Source organism: Bos mutus, chromosome 29 (genome assembly GCF_027580195.1).
Source record: "Bos mutus isolate GX-2022 chromosome 29, NWIPB_WYAK_1.1, whole genome shotgun sequence".
NCBI classification, from domain to species: Eukaryota; Metazoa; Chordata; class Mammalia; order Artiodactyla; family Bovidae; genus Bos; species Bos mutus.
The window spans coordinates 24,713,732-24,739,254 of record NC_091645.1 but is presented as its reverse complement, the minus strand read 5'-3'; the positions used below and the strand labels follow the sequence as shown (position 1 = coordinate 24,739,254).

Below are 25,523 nucleotides of genomic sequence, written 5' to 3'. Positions count from 1 at the left end.
GAAGTGGGTGTAGCAGATACCTGCTACATGACCCAGATCCCTCTTCAGGGCTGACATCCCATCCCCAGATCTGGGAATATTGGTCACTGAGAGCACACCATTTTGGCTCTCTCTGGCCACTGCCCAGAGCCACAGGGAACCACCTTGCCCAGGATCACACCTGCTTCCAGAAGGAGGCCATTTTTGCCAGTACCTGGCTTATGCAGGCAGAAAAAATTCCCGGCCCCCTTGCCTCAGTTTGGGACAACTCTGAGGGCATTCCAGCTCCAGAGGTCCTCTAGGGGCCTGGTTGGAAGAACACTGCAGGCCCAGTGTGCCTTCCTCACTTGCTTGTAGGTGGCTCTCCTGAGGTCTCTCCCCAGTAAACCTCTGTCTGCACACTCTACACCAGAGCCAGGTTCAGGGAACCTAAACTGAGAAATCCGGGTTCTCTATCACAGAAGAAGTGAGAGGATGTCGGGAACAAACAGTCTGTGTCGCCTACTGCAATCCCATTTTTCACATCGGCTCTGAAAAGATACTTGCAGTTGTGCCCCAGGAAGCAGGCTCAGGCTGCTCTGGCCCTGCAGAGCGTGAGAGTGCAAACACTGAACAGCTTAGTGAACTGCGGTGTGGCCAAACCATGGAGCGTGGTAGGAAGACTGCAAAAGTTCTAGATTGGCTGCATTCCATATTCTCCAAAGCTGATTGACTGTGAAAAGGAACTTGTAGAAAGATACAGACAATATGATTACCATTTTATTAAGAAGGGGCAAATACTACAAACATGCATAGCCATTAAAATAGTATGTAAGTGTTCAGAAAAATAGCAGAAGGTTGACGTGGAAGCTGCTCTCAGGGGCTACCTTTGGGTGAGGGGATGAGAGACTTCGGATGTGGGTATCGGGAGGGGGTGAGGACTGGAGCAGAATGGTCTGAGGAGCTTGAAGCCTTACCTGTAACATTTTGTAAAAAGAATATATTGGAATACGTTCGTGGATGATTTGTTCTGTTAGAAATTTACATTAAAAAAGAAAAATGAAAATCCATTTTTAGTCGTTGAAATCAAAATCAAAGTCATCTTCTGAAGCCAGATGAAAAAAGTCAACTTTGCTTTCCAAAGAGAGTCCTTTCTTTTTTCTTTCAAGAGACTTTGAGCCCTCGGGCAGTTCACTCTGCCTCTGTAGGCCTCGGTTTCCCCATCTGTGATGTGACAGTCACAGATCCCATCCCAGCTGTTGCGAGGCTGGACTGAGGGACAGCTTCCAAAGCGGTTAGCCCCATGCTGGGCACACTGTGAAAAAAGTGGTGGGTGGACTTCAGGGAAGGCTCCCCCTGACCCCGCTTCTAGAGAAGACAGCCTGGCAGCCTGGACGGGGCTCAAGCTGGTCCAGTGAACAACTGGCCCAGCCTGACCGGCCAGCAGCCAGCACTTTCCATCACCTTCAGGTGGGCCTGGGTCAAGCCCCCAGAAGGGGAGAGGTCCATTCCCTGGTCACAGCCCACAGCTGTGAGGGCCAAGACACGCTGTTCCCGAACTTTCCAGGTGTTCTGAGGCCGTCTCTGTTTCTGGGAGATGAGCAGCCGTGTGTATAGCTGCTGAGGATGTTTTGTATTATGTCAAAGCGTTTGGGTGGCTTTTCTGTCCTCTTCTTTCTCAGGATGAAGAGGACAAAGCCTGCCTTTCAGGGCAGCCCCGGCAGACCAGAAAGGCTTTGAGATCATGAAATGCAAATCCCGGCCGCTTTTGAACCGCATTGGAAGGCGGAGCTGCTGAATTAAATTAACATGGCCCATAAATACAGAGGTTAAAAAATGGGAAACCAAGTGTTCAGAGGCTTTTGTCCAAAGGAAAAATAATCACAGGACAATGGTCTATTTTGTTTGGATTACAGGCCAGGCTGATATCTAGCCCAAGCCTGGCAATATTTATGTTGAAAACCGCTGTTTGCAGAGCACTGTTGTCCTAATTCATCTCTGCGGGGAGTCCCTCAGAGCAGAGCAAACTGGGCAAGGGACGCCTCTGCCTCCTGCTGACCCGCCTGGTTCTGCCCTTGATTGCCGGACAGCGCTAGTGTTTGGCTGTCTGAGGAGAGGCGCAGATGTGGATGAAGGAGAGGGGTCTAGCACACACAGACCAGGGACCCGTTGACAAAATTCAGCCTGCAAAAAATGTATTTTTAGAAATATTTAAATCCATCCTGCTTCTCTTTAGAAATCTAAAGAGCTGACACCATTTGACCTGTACAGTTGTAGAAATCACAGGGGCCGAGGAGTGGCTGCCCTGTAGTCAGAGCGCTCTGTTAGCCCCAGTCCACACTGCTCCCTTTCGCTTCCCAACCCTGAGACTGAATGTCAGTTGCCATTAAGAGTATACCTATTACTGTTTAGCTGCAAGTCATGTCTGACTCTTTTGCAACTCCATGGACTGCAGCCTGCCAGGCTCCTCTGTGCATGGGATTTCCTAGGCAAGAATACTGGAGTGGGTTGCCATTCCCCTCTCCAATGAGTGCGTGTGTATGTATATATATATATATATCACACTTGTGCTATACATACTCTGGAATGGGTTGCCATTTCCTTCTCCAGGGGATCTTCCCGACCCAGGGATCAAACCTGGGTCTCCCGCATTGCAGGCAGATGCTTTTACTGTCTGAGATATAATTTTGATGGAGTCAAATGAAAGTGAAATTCTCTCAGTCCTATCTGACTCTTTGTGACCCCATGGGCTAGTTCTCCAGGCCAGAGTACTGGAGTGGGTAGCTTTTCCCCTTCTCCAGTGGATCTTTCCAACCCAGGAATCAAACCAGGGTCTCCTGCATTGCAGGCAGATTCTTTACCAACTGAGCTATCAGGGAAGCCCTAACTCTTGTGCTATTATTTATTTAATAGGTGAAACAATTGCCCAAACTCATGACATATTAAAGTATAAGAAGATGTGAGCTAAATCATCCAGAGACTCCTTTGTTTGCTTCCTTAGAGCTGGGCTGCTTTTCTCCTATGGGTACTTTTGTTTCCAATCACTGGGCTATTGCTGAAACTTCTAGGCCTAGATATGGGCCTTGGTGCTTGACCGACTGATCCTAGGCAGCCATCCCATCTGTCCCTGACTTTTGCCTCCAGTGTCCTTCTGTGTGAAAAGAAAGGACATTATCTCTCCAACTGTGTTTCGGATGACATTAGCTCCGCGGGACATGAATACGGTTCACTGGAAGGCACTGTTAGACACAGTCAAGTCGACCCCCATACACAGGCCTTTCCAGGGTCCCTGATGAACTGACGTGCATCTGCTTCTCAAATGAATTTACCAGGGAAGTGACTTTTGTGGAGCATCTTGGGGCACTGGTGTTGTCTGGCTTGGATTTGGGGAAGTGAAGTATGACACCCAGGTTCCCAGCCAGGAGGAAGGCTCAGTGCTGGAGTGTAACCCACCGCATCCTCACCCTGGGTCAGGGCATCCTGCCCAGTACCAGCAGGCCCAGTTTGCGGACCTTCATTCTGTCCTCGCTCCAGTTTGTTCCTCCTTGTCAAGCATGGGGCATCAAGGGAGGTTTGAAGTTGAGGAATGATCACTCCCCAGCCCCCATCATATCATGTTCCCTAGGGGTCCTTTGCCCCCAAACTGGGTCATAGGAAGATAAGTCTAGCCAGTCTTCGGTCAGGGAAAATGATAGGGATAAGAATATGAAAACACTTAGCAACACTGATGAGGCCTTGCTAAGAAAAGATGGCTAAACCCCGTAAGACCTGTCATGTTTATGGCCCTTTTATGTCAGACGGCTGTTCTCCGTCTCCTGCAATGTTTGCTGCTTGCTTTACACCAAAAACTCCTAGAGGGCAGGGAGCTGCATCGATTTATTTGCATTATTTATTATATCATATGCATTCAAACGGTTAATCAAGAAGGATTTATTGAGTAGGGTTGCTGCCCCCTGAGATGTCGGTTCCTCCCTTAGAGTCATAAATAATCCAATGCCCACCGTGTGGCAGAGTGGAAACTCCATGGTTGGATGGAACTGGGACTGAATGGTCTGGGTGGCCTTGCTTACATCACTTCTCTCTGAGCCTCGGTTTTTCTCATCGTAAACTGGGGACTGTGCGAGGAAACTCACAGCCTTCATGAGGATTCCCAGCAGAGCCTGGCACAGAGCAGGCTGCAGGAAATTACTGTTATTATGGTGCCTGAAGGTTTACAGGGCTTCTTTTTGAATTCATCATCTCATTTCATTCCCATGGCCTCTCCCTGAGTTAGATAAGGCCGGGGATCAAGACCAACTACATTTTACAAATGTGGAAACAGAAGCTCAGAGAGGTGGAGGGCCTTGCCTGAAGTTTCTCAGCCAGGAGGAGGGGAGCCAGGATTTAAAGTTTGAGCCTTGGATTCTACATTCCGGGTGGCCTCCATCACAGCCCTAATTCCCCTGTGACGGCGCTCTGCCAAATGCAAACACCATCCAGTACAAAGGCTAATGCATAGCTATCATGACAAATTCAGCATTTATTCCTCCAAGTAACAACTTTTCCTGGAAGGAGGTTCTAAAGCCTTCAAAGAGCCCTTAGGAGGATAATAAGGGCTGTCTATTAAAAAGAGTTTTATCAGGTAGAAAATGGTCAGGGTCAACTAGAGAAAGCGTGGGTGTCAGGGGAGAGAGGCAGGGCGCAGCGCAAGAGTTCCCCCTGAGGCGTGAGGAAGGAGGGTTCACAGAGGGATGGCAGCAGAGAAGCACAGAGGAAACCACAAAGATCCACGTCAGCAAAGAAAGGGAAGTTCTGGGCCATTATGTGTGATTGGACAGGCAGGTCCAGAGCCAGAGGCCTGCAGGATTTACTGATGGAGGGCTTCTGGTGTGAGGAAGTGGGAGAAGAAACTAGGGTTTCCAAGAGGCAATGTCAGAGCAGCCAGCTTGGTGTTCACTGATGAGGAGCACAACGAGGGCCTAACAGACCAAAGTGGAAGAAAAAGGAGGGGGAATAGCTGTTGTTGTCCAATTGCTAAGTCTTGTCTGACTCTTTGCAACCCCTTGGGCTGTAGTACGCCAGGCTTCCCTGTCCTCCACTCTCTCCCGGAGTTCACTCAAACTCATGTCCGTTGGGTCAGTGCTACTTTCCAACCATCTCATTCTCTGTTGCTCCCTTCTTCTCCCGCCCTTCCATCTTTCTCAGCATCAAGGTCTTTTCCAGTGAGTTGGCACTTTGCATCAGATGGCCAAAGTACTGGAGTTTCAGCTTCAGCATCAGTCCTTCCAATGAATATTCAGGGTTGATTTCCTTTAGGATGGGCTGGTTTGGTCTCCTTGCTGTTCAAGGGACTCTGAAGAGCCTTCTCCAGCACCACAGTTCAAAAGCATCAATTCTTTGGTGCTCAGCCTTCCTTATGGTCCAACTCTCACATCTATACATGACTACTGGAAAAACCATGGCTTTGACTGTATGGACCTTTGTCAGCAAAGTGATGTCTCTGCTTTTTATTGTGCTTCTAGGTTTGTTAATTTATCAAATGTTTCAACTGATCAGTCAGTGATAATATATTGAGGACCTACCATGTGCCAGGGTTAGTACTTGCTTCTGCAAGTATAGACATAGCAAAAGAAGAAGACAGGACTCAACCTAAGCCTGGACCAAACCAGGAAAAACCAAGGTCTCACCTGCTGCCCTAGCCTGTATGCTGTGCACGCACACACATGCTCACTCATGCATGCACACACATATGCAAACATGCACACACGTGGCTCTCATGCCCATCTCCTCTTCCTCCTGGTTACCATTACCCCTAGCAGGCATCTCTCCTCCTCTGTCTCAAGGCAAGACCCCTTTGCTTGTCAGCTCAAAAATTCTGATACACATGCAATGTCTACTTTAGAAACAAGGTGCTCCCCCCCCATAATGAGATCATTAAAAATGAGGCTTTGCCAGACATCTGAGGAACTGCTTTTTGTTACATTAGATGGGCACACACTTTTAGCATAGATCCCAGCTCCCCGAGGTCTCCCGGGATGTTGGCCATCTGGACCGGGCCCATGGAGGTGGGGTGGCTGTTCTCACCAGGTTGCCTGAGCCAGCTCCGTGGGGCTGAGTCTGGAGGGTGGCTGTGAGTTGAGCTGCAGTTCATTTGGTGGCCTGGTCACTGTGCCGGGTATAATTAACTGAGCTGAAAGGAAGCTAAAGACACTTCTCTGACAGAGAGGTCAGGGAGGATAAACTCTGATGGGAAATTAATGATGAGAGTCTGGAAACTCCATGAGAGGGCTTTGCCACCACAGCTCTGGTGACACACTGGTAGCTGGTCTTCCCATTCCTTACCTAACAGAATGCAGGCACTCAAGGGGCTTTTCAGAGACTGTTTCTTCAGGGTGTTTCGAAGAACACTCCACTGCTTAATTATTATTATTATTATTATTAATAACTATCCTCAGCAACATGGTTATTGAGCATTTATGTGACAGTTGCTGTGGCAAGTGCCTTAGGTATATTCTTACAGTAAATTGTCATGTTGAACACCCTACCCACCCACCCATCCATCTATGTACCAGGAGCTGTAACAGAGCTCATTTACCCAAGGATTCAAAATTACTGCCCAACGGAACTGGGATTTAGACCTAACCCCCTACCCATTTCACTTTTTGACCTGTTAGTAAGTTTTGCATAGAAAAGAAGGTTGGAGGCTGCAGTAGTTCATGGTCTAGGGCAAAGATTGACCCACTATGGCTCAGAGCTATGTTTTTAAAAGAAGTTTTATGGGAGTACACCTTTTTGTTTACCTTTTCTCTAGGGCTGGTCTCACTCGACAGTTATAGAGTTGAGTGGTTGTGTTAATAACTGTATGGTCTGCCAAACCTAAAATATTTAGTCAGAAAAACTCTGCCAACCCTGATCTAAGAAAACCCAGGGTTAAACAAAATTCAGCAGGGGTTTCTTTGCTGTACAACTCTTTAGAGCCTTCACTTTGCTAATGTGCATTGTGAAGGGCCCAGGGAAGGATCTGGTCTGTGGGACAGCCTCACATATTTGGTTAAAAGACCCCCTTTCATGAGGTATCCTTAGGTGAGCTTTGGGGAGCACTGCAGGGAGTCTGCTGCCTCTCATTTGGCCAAAAAGAAGCTGGGCTCAGAGAGGGAAGAGTGACTCGCTGCTGGCCATGCGGCTTGCATAGGGCTCAGCCAGTACTTCCCAAGGCCATGCTATCCTGTCTGGTCTTTGCCAGCGTCAGCGAGAGTATTTGGTGCTATTCCCATAGCTCCTTCTCCAGAGGGATCGTCCGTGGCAATGGCCAGAGCCGCCCTTTCTTCATTCACTTGCCCATTCACGATGGTGTTCTACAACCCCGTCTTTATGGGGCTTGTTTGTTCAAGTCCAAGAAGAGAGGGAAAAATCATCATACTAATAATGAATGTCAGTTTTAATCAGCTTCATCTGACGTTATGAGAATTGAATTTCTACCTTTCACCGCGTACATTAAATATGGGGCTTTATCTCCTCATGAGAATTGATTTGCCATAATTCTCTCCTTTGGTCCTTGTCATGTAAATCGTGGTATTTCTCCCCCATTGACTGAATGATGCATAATCTGCAGAAGTAGATTAGAGGTGAGAATCCAGCCTCCCTGAGCAGCTGCTGCTGGGAGCTTTGTCTATCTGTCTTTTCCCATTCATGCTTTCCTTCTCTGGACTCTCTCTTTGGAGCTGCTCACTGGCCCATCGTGCCCTCTGCAGATGGAGCCTGTACAAGAGGGAGAGCGGATGATGGTCTGGGGGGCTGAGCAGTCAGCCTTTGGAGGAACTCTGGAGGCCTCTGCGTGGGAATGTCCAGCTCCTCCAGTGTGGGCCAGGGACTGCGGGATAGTTTACAGGGTTGGCTCTTAGGGCCACTTGGAATTTTTGGTCCACTACTGAATCAGAGCACCAGTATCCCCAAGAATGCCACACCCTTAAGTACTCCCCAAGGGGTCCCCAGAGAATCTCCAGCTTTTGGCATCTGTGCTGGATGGATAAGGACAAAGGTAGCCTCCAGTTGGTGCAAGAACCAGGAGCCAGATAAGGGTCTAGCCTCGTGGCTGGGCCTATGAACTGTGGCTTGGAGACTAGTCCCAGGGCTCTGTGGGAGGGAACAAGGTTTTGGAAGAGCTGTCTCAGACACGTAGGCTGTGTCATTCAGTGAGACCCCAACTGGAGACATCTATATCCATGCTCTGTAAAGCTCTTAAGCCTCACTTTTGTCTTGTAACTATGTCCTGATACCTATCTGAACAATGTTTAAGAGATGGGGTTCTGGAGGCAGAAAGACTTGCGATCAAATCCTGGCTCTTTCACTTACTAATTATGTGATCTTGGACAGATGACCCCTTGAAATTTCTGCTTCACTCATCTGTAAAATTGGGACAATAGTAATAGCCATGCCTGTGAGATTATTTGGAAGATTGAAATAATCCCTGTGAAGTATTTAGTGCAAGCTCAGCTCTTAATCAGGAGAAGGCAATGGCAACCCACTCCAATACTCTTGCCTGGAAAATTCCATGGACAGAGGAGCCTGGTAGGCTGCAGTCCCTGGGGTCGCTAGGAGTCAAACATGACTGTGCGACTTCACTTTCACTTTTCACTTTCATGCATTGGAGAAGGAAATGGCAACCCACTCCAGTATTCTTGCCTGGAGAATCCCAGGGATGGGGGAGCCTGGTGGGCTGCCGTCTATGGTGTCGCACAGAGTCAGACACGACTGAAGCGACTTAGCAGCAGCAGCAGCTCTTAATGGTAAATGTGTAGTAAATGGTCAATATTTCAAGGCTACTCTTGTGACTGTTAAACTTCCATTCTACAATAATGGTGTCTTGAGACATGCCTTTTGGTAAAGTGTATTGACATAGTAGGTAGACCAATGTGGTTTAAAAGGCCATTGAATATCTACAGTGTGTCTCAGGGATGGCCCACAAAGATGGGGAAGGGCAAGAAGGGATCTATCCCTCACTACTTACTTTTAATAGTGAATGATCAATGACAGCTGGTTTCCATACCATCACTCACAGGTTGCCCTTAGCATTAACTGTCAAAGACAGCATCTAGGCAAATAAACAGGAGGTCTGGCTCAGGTGAGAAATTCTTAATGCTTTTTCTAAAGAAAAATGAAAGGAAATTACAAATTACATTTGCCAATGTTTGACGGATCATGGAGAAAACAAGGGAATTACAGAAAAGCTTCTGCTTTATTGACCATGCTAAAGCCTTTGACTGTGTGGATCACAACAAAGTGGAAAATTCTTTAAGAGATGGGAGTACAGGACTACCTTATAAGTGTCTCCTGAGAAACCTGTATGCGGGTCAAGAAGCAACAGTTAGAATCAGACATGAAACGATGGACTGGTTTAAAATTGGGAAAGGAGTACAACAAGGCTGTATATTGTCACCCTGCTTATTTAATTTATATGAAGAGTACATCATGTGCAATGCCCGGCTGGATGACTCACAAGCTGGAATCAAGATTGCTTGGAGAAGTAACAGCCTCAGATATGCAGATGATACTGCTCTAATGACAGAAAGTGAAGAGGAACTGAAGAGCCTCTTGATGAGCGTGAAAGAGGGGAGTCAAAAAGCTGGCTTAAAACTCAACATTAAAAAAAATAAGATCATGGCATCCTCATCACTTCATGGCAAATAGAAGGGGAAAAGGTAGAAACAATGACAGACTTTATTTTCTTGGGCTCCAAAATCACTGTGAATGGTGACTGCAGCCAAGAAATTAAAAGATGCTTGCTTCTTGGAAAAAAGGCTATGACAAACCTAAAAGCAGAAACATCACTTTGCCAACAAAGGTCCATGGTCAAAGCCATGGTTTTTCCAGTAGTCACGAACAGATGTGAGAGCTGGACCATAAGGAAGGCGGAGGGCTGAAGAGCTGATGGTTTTCAATTGTGGTGTTGGAGAAGACTCTTGAGAGTCCCTTGGACAGCAAGATCAAACTAGCCAATCCTAAAGGAAATCAACCCTCAATATTTTTTTGAAATGACTGATGATGAAGCTGAAACTCCAATACTTTAGCCACCTAACAGGGAAAGCTTATTAATTGGGAAAGACTGTGATGTTGGGAAAGATTGAGGGCAGGAGGAGAAGGGGTGACTGAGGATGAGATGGTTGGATGGCAACATCGACTCAAAGGACATGAGTTTGAGCAAACGCCAGGAGATAGTGGAGGACAGAGGAGCCTGGCGTGGTGCAGTCCATGGGGTTGCAAAAATTTGAACACAACTTAGCGGCTGAACAACAGCAACACATTTTAAATGTAGTATCAACTTATTGAGAAAGCGCTATGTGCAAGCACTATGCTCAGAACTTTATGTTTACTGTAATCTAATTACATTTCACAGCAACCCCAAAAAGTGGTGCCATTTTTATTCCCATTTTACAGATGGTAAAACTAAAGGGCACCTATGTAGCCACTGGAAAGAGGAAGACCTCAGCTCCAGAATCCACATCAAGATGAATTTCCCTTGGACCCCAGAGTAATTATCAAATGAAAAGAAGGCAGTTTTTCTTGAATGAGGACTCAGCCCAAGCGATGCTTGAGGACAGTGTAAACTGACTGTCAATGGAGGTGGCCTGCTGACGCTGATGACTGGGGACCATCAGGTCTCAGTGGAGTTGGCGAGAACCTCCCTGACTGCTCGGCACTGTCCTCCCCAGCAGCTTTTGCAAGTCAAAGCAGTTGGCATGGATCCAGTGAGGTCCTGAAAGGCTAAGAAGTCAGCCTGAGCTGGCCGGGTGGGCAGTGACGTGGAGGAGAATCTGTGTCAGCACCACCTTAGCAATTCTCAGCACAGCTTAGTGCTGCTTATTGCAGGGGTAAATGAGGTACTCTTCAAGGCAGGTGGGATAACTTTCAGCCTTGTCCTGAGTGCCGTTCTGCTGGGGAGTTACAGAGACTCTGCAGTCACATACACCTGTATACCTGTGTGTGGTGGGGGAAGCTTTTGGGAAGGGCTGGGGCTGACACAGAGGCTAATGCCCCCCACCCCATGCCTCTTGTCCCTGTGAGCCACTGTCCAGCCCCATGCTCCTGTGCTCTCACAAATGCCAGCTTTCACTTATGGAGCCTAGCTTCCTAGGTGCAAGTCCTCCAGCCTGCCCTTTGCTCTAATCAGATCCTACAACCCCTTGTTGTAGGTAAGTCAGTGGAACTGTAAGCCTCCTTGGTTTTCAGGAGGAAAGATGGAAGGGCAGAGAGGCAAAGTAATTTGCCCAGGAAGTGGCAGAGTCAGAATTCAAACCATAGTCTCTTGATGCTAAAGCCCAAATGTTTAATTCAGAAGGGTTCATCCTCAGGGCCCTGCCCACCCTGGGGTGTCACAGATCGTGGTGAGATGGGCTTCAAGCGCAGTGTTGCTATAAGGTATTATGTCTTCTGTCTCTTGAGTCTGGCAATGCAGGTTTCTCTCTTCTCTATGCCCTTGGATTTGTGACTGTTCACACACACACACACACACACACACACACACACACACACAGTCTCCCCAGGCCCTCAGAGAATGAATATGCTAATTAAAGTCTGGCTGTCTTTGCACTGTGCTGCCTTTTGCTTTGAGCGGTTGGAGGTGCTTGGGGGTCGGTCACCTCTGCAGCATCCTCAGTTACTGATTCAACCACTTCTCATACACCCTCCGATGACAGGGAGATTGCTTCTAGTTCCATTATTGCAAAACCTGGCTGTTAGCAAGTATCTCTTTCTCAGGAACTGTAACAGTCCCCAGGGAAATCCTGCCCCAGATGAGCAGCTCAGCTAACTGTGTGGGGTGTTTTTGTCTAGATAAAGGGACTCCTTAGCTGTTGACCCTGAGAGGCCTTCACCTGGACCCTGAGGTCTGTAATCCTAGATTCTGGGCTGTGATTGTTCCCTGTTCCCAGGGCTGGACCTTCCTAGGGAAGGTCTGGTTTTCTTTCTTTCCCAGAGGGAGATGGCTCTAGGCTTTGTTCACTCTGACCCCAACCCTTCTATTATCAGCCTGCCAACCCCTGAGCTGCCAGCCTGCCAGCCCACAACCTCTTCAGCCCCATGGCGCTGGCCACTAGAGTCAGGCAAGAAAAGGGCTGATGGATGGGCCAGCAGGTGCAAGAGAAACCTCCCAGTGTTGAGTCTCTGGCAGCTGGCATGGGACTTTCATCTGCCTGCCCTCACCCCTCGCCCAGCAGGCACTCATCCAGACAGAGCTAGGGAGGACTTCCATATAAGGTGATGGAACAGCTTTATCCCCAAGGCCAGGAGAAATCCCAGTTTCTGGAGATGTCTTCAGTCCTTCCTGTTCCCTGGAGGCTGAGGCTGCAGACTCTGTTGCACCTTGGTCCTGTCCTGAAACTTACCACAAGCACCTCCCTGGACCTGCCCTCTGGAAATCAACAAGGTGTGGAAATCAACAAGGTGCCAAGGACAAAGCACAGGCCTGGGAGTCTGGAGTCACTAGCTCCTCAGCAGGCTATAAACTTGCTGTGTGACCTTAGGCAAGTCACTTGCCCAGTTTAAGTGCTGATGCTCCCACCCACAAAGGGCATGTGTGGATTTCTGGAGAGTCTTGAGGCCAGATGATACTATCCAAGGCTCTTCCTATCTGTGACTTTTCATGCCAGAACCCTATAACTTCAGATTTCCTCTGGGTTTCAAGTCCACGTGGGAGGTGATAGAGTGGAGAAGAGGAAGGGAAGGTTCACTTACTTCTTCCATCTTTATCCTCCCTTCCTGCCTGGGGCCAGACTACCAGGAAGTTCCCAGCATATAGGCTTGATTTGGGAGACACTGAAAGCCCATCTACCCTCAAACATCCTCTCTGCCTCTGTTAATTCAACGATTGCAGTCACTCCTTGGGGGACACATGGTCTCCAAAAGTCACCTGAATTTTATATTTAAATATGGCACCTGGGAATCGAGTTGAATACATGCATTCTTATCCTTTAACTTCTATTAGATTCTATACAATCCATGGACTTTTCTAGGCCAGAATACTGGAGTGGGTAGCTGTTCCCCTCTCTGGGGGATGTCCCCAACCCACGGATCGAACCCAGGTCTCCTGCATTGAAGGCAGATTCTTTCCCCACTGAGCCACCAGGGAAGCCCACAAAGTGACCGAAAGCTACTATAAATGGTGATGCCATCACCAAGTTTACTAGACCAGTAACATTTCCATACATTTGAGGATTCGTCATCCCTTTCGTGGATTCAATCTGTAGATGTTAACCAGGCAGGGAATGGCTGTGCATAGAGTGTATTCTCCTTGAGAATAACTCGGGCAGGCCATTTTGGATCTTGCTGATGTACAGGTGGTGAAGGAAGATCAGGGTAGGGCGAGGATGCTGGAGTCAGATGGCCTTGGGTTCACATCGCAGGCCTGCCCCTTCCCAGCTGTGCACCTTCAGTGCTTTTTTTCATAAGACCAGTTTCTTCACCTCTGAACTGGCGACTGGGGGGTCATAACACCCCACAGTGTGGATATAAGAATTAAGTTAGTGAACAAAACATTCTGTGCTTAGCACCTAGTTAGTTCTCAATAGCGGCACCTAAAAATAACTCTAATAAACAAGCATTTATCACTGTATAATTACTGACACGTACCAAGCTGCCATTTATTGAGTGTGCCTCTGTGCAAGGCAGGAGCTTCCCCTGTGGCTCAGTGGTAAAGAAGCTGCCTGCCAATGCAGGAGACGTGGGTTTGATCCCTGGGTCAGGAAGATCCCTTGGAGGAAGAAATGGAAACCCACTCCAATATTCTTGCCTGGGAAATTCCATGGACAGAGGAGCCTGGCAGGCTGTAGTAATGGGGTTGCAAAAGAGTTGGACACAACTTAGCAACTGAGCAGCAATAAATGTGCAAGGCATGCGGCCAAGTTCTTGGTGCAGCATTTCAGATGCCAACCAATAGAACTGCCAGTCTGCAGGGTGGCCCTGCCTGTCCTCATGTCTTTGAAGAAAAGCAGACAGTTTTCTCCACTGGGGTACTTTGAGTCACTTGGACAGGCCAGTCTATTGGAGGACACTGGGGTGTCTGCTCTCAGGAGCCTGTTGTGTAGTCAGTACTGTCCCAAACACAGCATCTCTATTGTTCTCCAAGGGTCTGCTTCTCCCTGGACAGGGCAGGCAGTGTCCAGGAGGCCCTCTCACCCCATCAGGAGAGGTGGTGAGACTGTCTCAGCCAAGGGAGGGTCCCTGGAACTATGAAGGCCCAAGACCCTCATCCCTTTCCCAGAGACCACACCTTTGCTGAAGCCCCACATGCACCTCGACTCTGGACTCCACACTGGTGTCTTAAGCCACTATAGAGATGGGGAGAAGGGAGGAAGAGGGTTCTATAGTCTGACATTGTGGTACCTTCTTCTCTCTGCTCTCACTTCTAACACTATGCTTCCTTGAGGAAAGGGGCATTCTGCATTATCACAGGGAAAAGACAGAGATTTTGGTTTCAGACAGAAAGTGAAAGTCGCTCAGTCGTGTCTGACTCTTTGAGACCCCATGGACTATACAGTCCATGGAATTCTCCAGGCCAGAATACTAGAGTGGGTAGCCTTTCCCTTCTCCAGGGGATCTTCTTGACCCAGGGATTGAACCCAGGTCTCCCGCATTGTGGGCAGATTCTTTACCCAGCTGAGTCACAAGGGAAGCCCCAAAACATTAGACAAACTTTCCAGGAGGCCTCACATTTCAATTACAGTACTTCTGGATCTTTCCAATCCAGGGATCAAACCCAGGTCTCCTGTATTGCAGACAGATTCTTTACCAGCTGAGCCACCAGGGAAGCCCAAGAATATTGGAGTGGGTAGCCTATCCCTTTTCCAGCAGATTTTCCCGGCCCAGGAATTGAACCTGGGTCTCCTGCATTGCAGGCGGATTCTTTACCAACTGAGCTATGAAGGAAGCCGTTTCAGATGGAGTGGTGCTTACTTCTAGCTTCACTATTCACAGCTGATGTGAACAACTTGTATCACTTTGCTACATTCAATTCATCGGTGAAATGGGGGTCATAGTTCCTTCCTTGCAGGAGGTCATCTTGTGAGGCAAAGCAGAGGCCTGGATGTCAGACGTCAGAATGAAATGCACAGAGTAGGTACTCCGTATGTAAGAGAGAATCATCTGGGCTTGATTTTCAACTCTCTCCTGTGAGATCAGAGAGGACATATAAGCACTAGCTTCAGTGCTGGACCATACTCTGTACTGGATAAATGCTAACTGTCATGATTATAATGTTTTTCTGGAGATAGCTTTTCCTTGCCCAAATTATGCCTGACCTTCAGGCCCAATGCTTTCCTAGTACCTAGATCTACAGGGGGACTGGAACATACATTTTTTTTTCTTCCATTGTCAACAAAACTCCAATATTAAGCTAGGTGCATATGGATGCTGCTAAACACTATACTTCCCAGCTTCCCTTGTAGCTAAATGTGGATATTTTACTAAGTTTTCTAAGTTGTGTATCAGCAGACAAAGAGAGGGGCCACATCCTTCTTTGTTACTTCCTCCATCTGGCTGCACGGAATTTTGATATGATGGCTGTAGCTCTCACAGCCATCATGGACTATGAAAATAAAAGTCATACCCCAAGGAAGGAAGAGGATAAACTTCCTGATCAGGAAGGCTGAAAGGAGCCTGATCAGCTCACATGTCTCCATATAAGGTCCATCTATGGGACTCCCCTAGCAGTCCAGTGGTTAAGACTCCTTGCTTCCAACGCAGGGGACCCAGGTTCAATCCTTGGTCGGGAGCTAAGATCCCATATGCCACCTGACATGGCCAAAAGATAAATTAAAAGGTCTTTCTATAAGAATAAAACTCTGTTTAGGTTAGAGATTAGATGGTTGCATGATAGAACAGTGGTTAAGAGCCCAGGCGGTGGAGTCTGGAGTTAGAGAGACTGGATTTAAGCCTCACCTCGGCCCCTTACCTACCCTGGAACTGGAACCACTTTTCCTTTATCCCTCTGAACTGTAGTTTCATCATCTATAAAAGTAGGCTGCTAATAATAGCACAGGTCTCAAAAAGAAGAAAAAAAAATAAAAGAAGAAAATAGTAACACAGGTCTGTGATGTTGTCCTCAGGATAGACTAAAACAAGGTACGTAAAGCCCTTAGCGCAGTGCCCAACTCAGGGTAATCCCTGGGTGAGATCTGGCAATACTTCTCTTCTCCTCCCCCACCTCCTCTCCCTTCCATTTTCCTTCTCCTCCAATGGGACACTGTCCTGGAATGAAAAGTATCTGTGCCATCATCGCTAGTACTGCCATGACAGAGATAATCAAAATACATTTCAGTGGAAATTAGGAAGCACGTGGCACATGTGTTTGTACAGCGTGGTCTGTGTGTGTGTGTGTATCTGTAGAGAAGTCAGGAGGAAAACTCATTGGCAGTGCTTCTCTCTAAGATGTGGGTTTTAGTGATTTTATTTTCTTCTTTTAAGCCTCTCTGTAATGTCTGCATGAATGCAATGGACGTGAAATAGTGTCCTTATTTAGAATTAAACCTGACTTGCTATTTACCTATTAGAAGAAAGCTAGGTTTGTCTGAATGATCCCAAGTCTTGAAGGGGCTGGCTCTATAGGGAGCTTGTGAACAGGAATCCCCCAGCTGGTTGACTCAGCCCTCTCTGGCAAGATGGAGCCTTCAGGGTGGGGCAGGTGGCAGGAGGGGTTGAAGTGACAAGTCTGCTTTTAAATCTGTTTGAGAGAATGGCTTTATTCACCACCATTCTTCCTGAGCATTCCCTTCCAGCATCTTCTCTGACCAGAGTAAAGGTCCTGGGATGAAAAAACACCAGCCAGAGAGTAGAGTTCAATTCTCTGTCCTCTGGAGGAAGAGAAATTATTTTGCTTCAAAAAAAAAGAAAAGAAGAAGGCAGAAAAGAAAGCAAGACATCAGCCCAGGAGCTGCATATGCTTAGTTAATGTGCTGTCTATTTCGCAAATCCTCTTAGCAAGAGATTGGTTTATCTCTCCTATGGCAGGGCCCACGGCTGTGGTGCAGACAGAAGCTGGCCTGGCCCCTGCAGACCAGGCTGAGCTCCACAGAGCGGTGGCCTTGGGGACATGGGCCCCTGACAGATGAGCAGCTGGCCCAGGGGCCGTGGTGTGGAAGCCCTGGCCTTGACTCTCCTGCAGAAGGGGCCGTCCTCCTTGGAAGAGCCGACAAGGCAGGTGGAAGAGGTGGGATGAGGGTGGCAGAGGAGCCCAGTCAGGTCACTGTGGGCAGGAGCAGCCCCTGGCTTGGGGCTTCCTGTTACTAATAGTTACAACTGTTCTAACTTCCTGTTACAACTCATTTAGTTGTCCTGGGACTCAGATCAGGGTTCTCTTGGGTTCTTGGTTCATAGGTGACAACGGTTTGGCTCATAGGTTCTTTTTTTCTGGCTGTTCCACATGGCTTACAGAATCTTAGTTCCTTGACCAGGAATTGAACTGGGCCATGGCAGTGAAAACCTTGAGTCTGTCCTAACCACTGGAGAGTCAGGGAATACCCAAGGCCCATAGATTCTTATTCTTCCTAGGCCCCAAACTTTTTTTCTTTGAGCCACCATTTACTAGTGCTTACACACTTATTAAATACACAACTCATTGCTAAGCAATGTCAGTATGTCATTTAATCCTCAAAGCTCCCTGTAAAGTTGTCCTCATTTTACAGATGATGAGAGTAAGGCTCAGAGAGTTATTGCCACACAGATCATTAGTTACTGAGCTAGGGCTTGAACCTGGATGTGTCTGTTGCAAAGCTTGTGCTCCAAAGTTCTCGACTCACGTCATACGTCAGACTCACCTGTGGAGCTTAATCACACAGGTACCAGGACCCCACCTCAAGATTCCTGAATCCCTGCAAGATGCTTTGCAGGTAATTCCGATGTATACCACCTGATTGAAAACCACTGGATGCTCCAGAATCCTGAGCGCTTGCCCAGCTTGCCCTGAACTCACCAGGATGAGTTCAGCTGGTCTTTGGGTCCCCACTACCCTCGTTCCAGCCCTCCTCTCCCAACTCCTGGTGAGCCTCCTGCAGACCCCAGCTGACCTCTGGGCTTTAATGATGCTGGGGCTCCTGACCAAGACTACCATACCCATTCCTCCCTCTGCCCCTGCTGGACTTCATCTCTGTCCCTCAAGGGAGAGTCCTGGGAACAGATAAGGGGACACCTGACAGGCAGGCCTGCTAGGGCCGGTCTCCAGGGGACTGGGGGGTAACTGTGGCTGGACAGTTGGGAAGTATGTCAGCCCCTCAGGTCACAGCATGGGCTCAACTGTCTGATCAGCCTGTGACCGTTAAGTGCCCTTGGGAAAACTGTTTTCTATGCACTTGCTCTTTCCTTATCTCACCTCGGCTGTTTCTTTCATTCAGCTGAGCACCAGGCTCTTGGTTAGAACAACCAGAAGTGAGGCAGGGTCCAGATGCACAGACTCAAATGGGAATGACAGGCTTGCAGCAGACCACCGCAGGGTGCTATGTTTCTAGCTGTGACAGACGAAGGCAAACCAGCTGTGAGAGCCCAGAAGGAATCAGGGTTAAGACTGGGAAAAGGAAAACCGCCTGGAGGAGGTGACACTGACTGGTAACATACAGCCTGTGAAATATGCTGAGTAACATTTCTGGACTGCAGAGCATATAGGAGCACTTGAACATGAAAAAGCTCTCACTTATTCATTCAGCAAACATCCACCGAGGGCCAAGTTGTGTTCTAGGAACTGTTCTAGGCACTGTATCTATGTTCTCATAAAACCTAAATGCATGGATGGGAGGGAAGACAATGAACAACCGTATATATGTATTTAGTTGCTGTTGTTCAGTCACTAAGTTGTGTCCAACTCTTCTGAGATTCCATGGGCTGTAGCCCGCCAGGCTCTTCTGTTCATGGGATTTCCCAGGCAAGAATACTGGAGTGGGTTGCCATTTCCTTCTCCAGGGGATCTTTCTGATCCAGAGATCAAACCTATGTCTCCTACATCGGCAGGCAGATTCCTTACCACTGAGCCACCAGGGTGTGTGTGTGTGTGTGTGTGTGTGATGCAATAAGACTTATAGAGAAAAAAAATTAACCTGGTAAGGAGGATGGCAGTGCTGGAGTCGGGGGGCGTGGCAGATGTTGCTACCAGGGCTTCTCTGATTAAGTGATGTTTCAGCATAGGTAAGGGAGGGCCACTGAGGGCAGGAGAGAGGAGAGAGGACACTGAATGGAGGCTGCAGGTATAGTGTTGGATTTAGAGATCACATTGTCCCAAACTGGTCATCTAACACAGTGAATACAGCTGAGACCCCAAAAGAAAAGGTTTCTAAGAATAGCAAGTCTGAAGAGAAGGAAATTCTACACAAACTAGGACTGTAGAGAGCCTGGGGGCTATGGAATTAGGTGAGAGTCAGAGTCATAGTATGATTGCTATTTTCCAAATAGACTATTGAGACACATTCTCAGGATTTTTCTGATTTAAAAAAAATTACCTTCAAAGGGTTAAAAAAAGTTCATGTTTAGATACGTAATTTGTTTTCTCTTGTGTAATAAACTACCCCAAATTTAGTGGATTAGAACAATAAACATCATTTCAGAGTTTCTGGGAGTCAGGCATCTGGAAGCAGCTTGGCTGGGTGGGTCTGGCTCCGGGTCTCTCAGGAGGTTGAAATGCAGATGTTAGGCAGGACTGTGTTCATCTGAAGGTTGCAAGGGGACTGGAGGATCCACTTCTAAGACATCCACTCAGAGGCCTGACAAGTTAGTGCTCATGGTGGGAGAGGCTTCAGTTTCTCATTGGGTGCACCTCTCCAAAGGGCTGCTTGAGTATCCTTACAACATGGCAGATATTTCCTCTAAAGCAAGTAACTCAAGTAAGAGCAAGGCAGAAGCCCCAGTGTGTTTTGTTGTCTAGCCTCAGAAGCTCACATCGTTAGGTCTGCAGCATCCAATCTGTCACACAGGTCAGTCTGGTACAGGGTAGGAGAGGGCTTTGCAAGGGCACAGATACTAGGCCAGGATCGCCCGGGACATCTGCAGTTCAGTTCAGTCTCTCAGTCATGTCTGACTCTTTGCAACCCCATGGACTGCAGCATGCCAGGGCTCCTTGTCCATCATCAACTCCCGGAGTTTACTCAAACTCATGTCCATGGAGTCAGTGATGCCATCCAACCATCTCATCCTCTGTTGTCCCCTTCTCCTCCCACCTTCAGTCTTTCCCAGCATCAGGGTGTTTTCCAATGAGTCAGCTCTTCGCATCAGGTGGCCAAAGTACTGGAGTTTCAGCTTCAACATCAGTCCTTCCAATGAATATTCAGGACTGATTTCCCTTAGGATGGACTGGTTGGATCTCCTTGCAATCCAAGGGACTCTCAAGAGTCTTTTCCAACACCACAGTTCAAAAGCATCACTTCTCTGGTGCTCAGCTTTCTTTATAGTCCAACTCTCACATCCATACATGACTACTGGAAAAACCATAGCTTTGACTAGATGGACCTTTGTTGGCAAAGTAATGTCTCTGCTTTTTAATATTCTGTCTACGTTGGTCATAACTTTTCTTCAAAGGAGCAAGCGTCTTTTAATTTCATGGCTGTAGTCACCATCTGCAGTGATTTTGGAGCCCAAAAAGATAAAGTCTATCACTGTTTCCACTGTTTCCCCATCTATTTGCCATGAAATGATGGGACCGGATGCCATGATCTTAGTTTTCTGAATGTTGAGTTTTAAGCCAACTTTTTCACTCTCCTCTTTCACTTTCATCAAGAGGCTCTTTTTTTTTTTTTCTTTTATAACTGAGATTTCATTGGTTGTTTTGAGGATCACTACACAGACATTTCAATTTGTACACAATTCTTCACATATGTACCAGAAATCTAAAATATCATGTAGTTGTGATTCTTAACAGTTATTCCAGTGACTTTCCAGCTTAAAATTTGGAGCAAACTTTCCTTAACAGGATATCAAGTACCAATAAGTCCCACTGATTCACAATTTAATATCATATACACTACATACCCAAACTGTCAATCGTTCACAGCACATTAACCAAGTTACTAGGAAAACTGGACTACCACGACCAAAGATGTTATAATATAGTGCACAAAATTCTGACCAGGAGAGCCAAGATCAAAAAGTGGTTTGCTGTAGGAAATAATTCTACCAAAACGATATGGGAAGAGAAGTAATTTAAAGTGTTCAAGACATTAAATGCACAACTGAGTCCAAACTGCCATTTAGTATGCTTTTGTGTTACAGGATATAAAAGCTACCCCCCATCTATGGAATGTTAAGCTGACACCCAAGACAATCAAAGCCTCCTATATCCAATATCCCACTATTTTCTGGTTGTACCAAAAAATAAACAACCAGCAAATGATTTCATCTCTTAAAAAAAAGCATTTACACGTAAAAAATGGGATGAGGTGGATTCCCTCCTTTTTAAAAATGTTTCTAGAGCTACTAAAAAACTTGCATTTACAAAATAGTTGATAAAAATATTCCTCTGGATTGTACAAGAAGGGAAACAGGGACCACTGACAGGACTCGGTGTGTGGTTATTAATCAGACTTGGCTTCTTTCTCTTCTGCTTCATCAGAGGCTGGGCTCTCCTCATTTTTAGTCTCTCCATTTTCTGCAGGTAAGTCTTCTTTAGTCTCCTGGTTGGCCACTTCGGCCTGTTCTCCCTTTGCTCCTCTTTTCCCTTTTGTTTGCACTTTTTTGTCTGAAGATTTATCCTTTCCCGCCGCCTTTTTTGGCTTCGTTTCCACTTTTGCAGGAGCCGGTTTTGCTGACAACCTCGCCGACCTCCTCTTGGGCTCCTCCTTCGCCGCCCCCTCGGCGGAGCTGACCTTCCTCTTGGGCATCGTGGCGACGGGGCAGGCGAGAGCCGGGTGCCTGAGGGCCGCGGCGCGCTGAGAGCCTTCGCGAAGCTGAGTAGCCTCCATCAAGAGGCTCTTTAGTTCTTCTTCACTTTCTGCTATAAGGGTGGTGTCATCTGCATATCTGAGGTTATTGATATTTCTCCTGGCAACCTTGATTCCAGCTTGTGCTTCTTCCAGCCCAGTGTTTCTCATGATGTACTCTACATGTAAGTTAAATAAGCACAGTGACAATATACAGCCCTGATGTACTCCTTTCCCTATTTGGAACCAGGCTGTTGTTCCATGTCCAGTTCTAACTGTTGCTTCCTGACCTGCGTACAGATTTCTCAAGAGGCAGGTCAGGTGGTCTGGTATTCCCATCTCTTGAAGAATTTTCCAGTTTGTTGTGATCCACACAGTCAAAGGTTTGGCATAGTCAAAAAGTAGAAATAGATGTTTCTCTGGAACTCTCTTGCTTTTTCGATGATTCAACAATGTTGGCAATTTGATCTCTGGTTCCTCTGCCCTTTCTAAATCCAGCTTGAACATCTGAAAGTTTACGTACTGTTGAAGCCTGGCTTGGAGAATTTTGAGCATTACTTTGCTAGCGTGTGAGATGACTACAATTGTGTGGTAGTTTGAACATTATTTGGCATAGACTTTCTTTGGGATTGGAATGAAAACTGACCTTTTCCCAGTCCTGTGGCCACTGCTGAGTTTTCCAAATTTGCTGGCATATTGAATGTAGTGCTTTGACAGCATCATCTTTTAGGATTTGAAATAGTTCAACTGGAATTCCATCGCCTCCACTAGCTTTGTTCCTAGTGGTGTTTCCTAAGGCCCACTTGACTTCACATTCCAGGATGTCTGGCTCTAGGTGAGTGATCACACCATCGTGGTTATCTGGGTCATGAAGATGTTTTTTGTATAGTTCTTCTGTGTATTCTTGCCACCTCTTCTTAATATCTTCTGCTTCTGTTAGGTCCATACTGTTTCTGTCCTTTATTGAGCCCATCTTTGCATGAAATGTTTCCTTGGTATCTTTAATTTTCTTGATGAGATCTCTAGTCTTTCCCATTCTATTGTTTTCCTCTATTTCTTTACACTGATCACTGAGGAAGGCTTTCGTATCTCCAGTTGCAATGGGTATATCTTTCCTTTTCTCCTTTGCCTTTCGCTTAGCTTCTTTTCACAGCTATTTGTAAGGCCTTCTCAGACAACCATTTTGCCTTTTTGCATTTCTTTTTCTTGGGGATGGTCTTGCTCCCTGTCTCCTGTACAATGTCATGAACTTCTGTCCATAGTTCTTCAGGCACTCTGACTATCAGATCTAATCCCTTGAATCTATTTCTCACTTTCACTGTATAATTGTAAGGGATTTGATTTGGGTCATACCTGAATGGTCTAGTGGTTTTCCCTACTTTATTCAACTTCAGTCTGAATTTGGCAATAAGGAGTTCATGATCTGAGCCACAGTCAGCTTCCAGTCTTGTTTTTGCTGACTGTATAGAGCTTCTCCATCTTTGGCTGCAAAGAATATAATCAATTTGATTTCAGTATCAACCATCTGGTGATGTCCATGTGTAGAGTCGTCTCTTGTGTCTCGGGCCATCTTGGAGACAGGTTACCATAATAGTCCACTAATGAAAATCTGTTTTTAAAATGACGTGAAATTAGCATTATTTCAGAAAATTTGTGATGTGATCACTTAAGAAAAAAAAAAAAACAGTCTGCTGAACTATTTTTAAGATCAGGTCAGCTCCTCAAGGGAGGGGGTCCCAGATTTTGCATTCATTCCAAACCTGGGGTTAATTAACTCAGAATTTCACTGCTGTGCTTTGACACATTACTTAATCTTCCTGTGCCTCTGACTCCTCACTGCAACATGGAGAGTAATAACAGCCGTCTTCCTGGGTGCTCTTAGGGGTAAAGATGGACAGCTGGTACCCACTCCAAAGTGCAGCAGTGAAGGTTTCACCAGATGAAAGGTTTCACCAGTTTCACCAGATGTTGGCTTCTTGAGTTTGAGCACATTTCTTCACCTTTCGGTGCCTCTCTGCTTCTGTAAAATGGCAGTAGTAATAGTCTCTGCCTTGTAGGATGGTGATGACAATTGAATGAATGAATTTTTATATAGTGCCTAGCACTGTCCGGCATATCCTAAGTGCTATGTACGTATTTGTGAAATAAAACATAGTTGACGTATATAGTAGATGTTTAATAATGGAGAGTTGTTTACCACTGTTCAGGCTTGCACCCCATGACAAAGATTGAAGGTATCAGAACATACTGGAAAAAACACCCTTTAGAATGTGGGAGTCTTCCTGGATGGTCTGTTTGTGGAATATTCCTTGGCCTTTCACAGCCTCAGATTCACCCAGGCTCCCTTCCTAATTTAAAATTTTGTCCTTCCTTTTCCATGGTTAGATGACTGGCTGCAGCTGCTGGCCCCAAGTCCCTGAGGCTCCGAGTGTTTTTGTCATTCATCATTGGGTGGGAACGAGTGGATTTTGCTAACCAAAAGGTGAGCCCGCCACCTGAACTTGTGACCTGAAAACCGCTGAGAGAAAATGCAATTCCCTTTCAGAATGTCTCCATTAGCCCAGCTCTTGCTGCCAAACATCAGCTGGCAAAAAGGCCTCCAGGAGGCCCTTTCGGCTCAAGCACCATGCTGAGTTGGGGGTTGCCGGATTTGGAGCAGCGAGCAACAAAAAGGATCTTAGAGCTGCTGATTCTGGGAACGGTCACTAAACGTCCACGACTGGCTTATTCTGAGCCAGATCCTGTCAGAGAGCTCATTTAGTGCTCATGGTCATCCTGAAGTCATTTTGTCATTGTCTTAATTTTACAGATAAGGAATTGGAGGTACCAAGAAGTTAACCAACTTGCCCAAGAACATGTGCTTGGGGAGTGATGGAGCCAGGATTCAAAACGGGCAGCCTGGCTCCAGAGCCCAGCCCCCAGCTCTGTATATGCCACCCTGGTGACTTCAGTGTCTCCAGGCTGTCCCCATTCCCCATATGGCCCCTCTAGGGGTGAGGACAGCAGATCTTAGTAGCTCCCCAGTTCTTTTTCACACACAGCCTGCTGATGGGTGTGGTCGTATCACATGCTTCTCCCTGCCTCAGTTTCCTTGGCTGTTAAGCCAGGTCCCTGAAAGGTCTCCCGACTCCTGGTGGGGAGGCCACAGGCTTTAGGAAGTAGGCAGACTCAGATGGAACCCTGGCGTCTTTGGCCAGTTCCCTTACGTAACCTCTCTGAGCCTCAGCATCCCTTTCTACAAACAGGGGATGATTAAGGCAACTCCAGAGAGGTACAATTAGAAGAAGTGAGAAAAGGGAAAAGGAGGTGCATCAATTAGGAATTTGGGATTACATGTACACACCTTGTTGTTGTGTAGTCACTAAGTCGTGTCTGATTCTTTGCGACCCTATGGACTGTAGCCTGCCAGGTTTCTCTGTCCATGGGATTTCCCAGGCAAGAATACTAGAGTAAGTTGCCATTCCCTTCTCCAGGGGGATCTTCCTGACCCAGCAATCAAATCTGTGTCTCCTGCATTGGCAGGCAGATTCTTTATCGCTGAGCCACCTGGGGAGCCCCGTATACACATTCAGTTCCGATTAGTCGCTCAGTCGTGTCCGACTCTTTGCGACCCCATGAATTGCAGCACGCCAGGCCTCCCTGTCCTTCACCAATTCCCGGAGTTCACTCAAACTCACGTCCATCGAGTCGGTGATGCCATCCAGC

At 47.0% G+C, this 25,523-nt stretch overlaps 1 pseudogene; it reads right to left on the bottom strand.

Annotated features, from left to right (window-relative positions):
• Nucleotides 1-20,892: 20,892 nt before the first annotated feature.
• LOC138986236 (non-histone chromosomal protein HMG-14 pseudogene) lies at nucleotides 20,893-21,849 on the bottom strand (annotated as a pseudogene).
• Nucleotides 21,850-25,523: the final 3,674 nt, after the last annotated feature.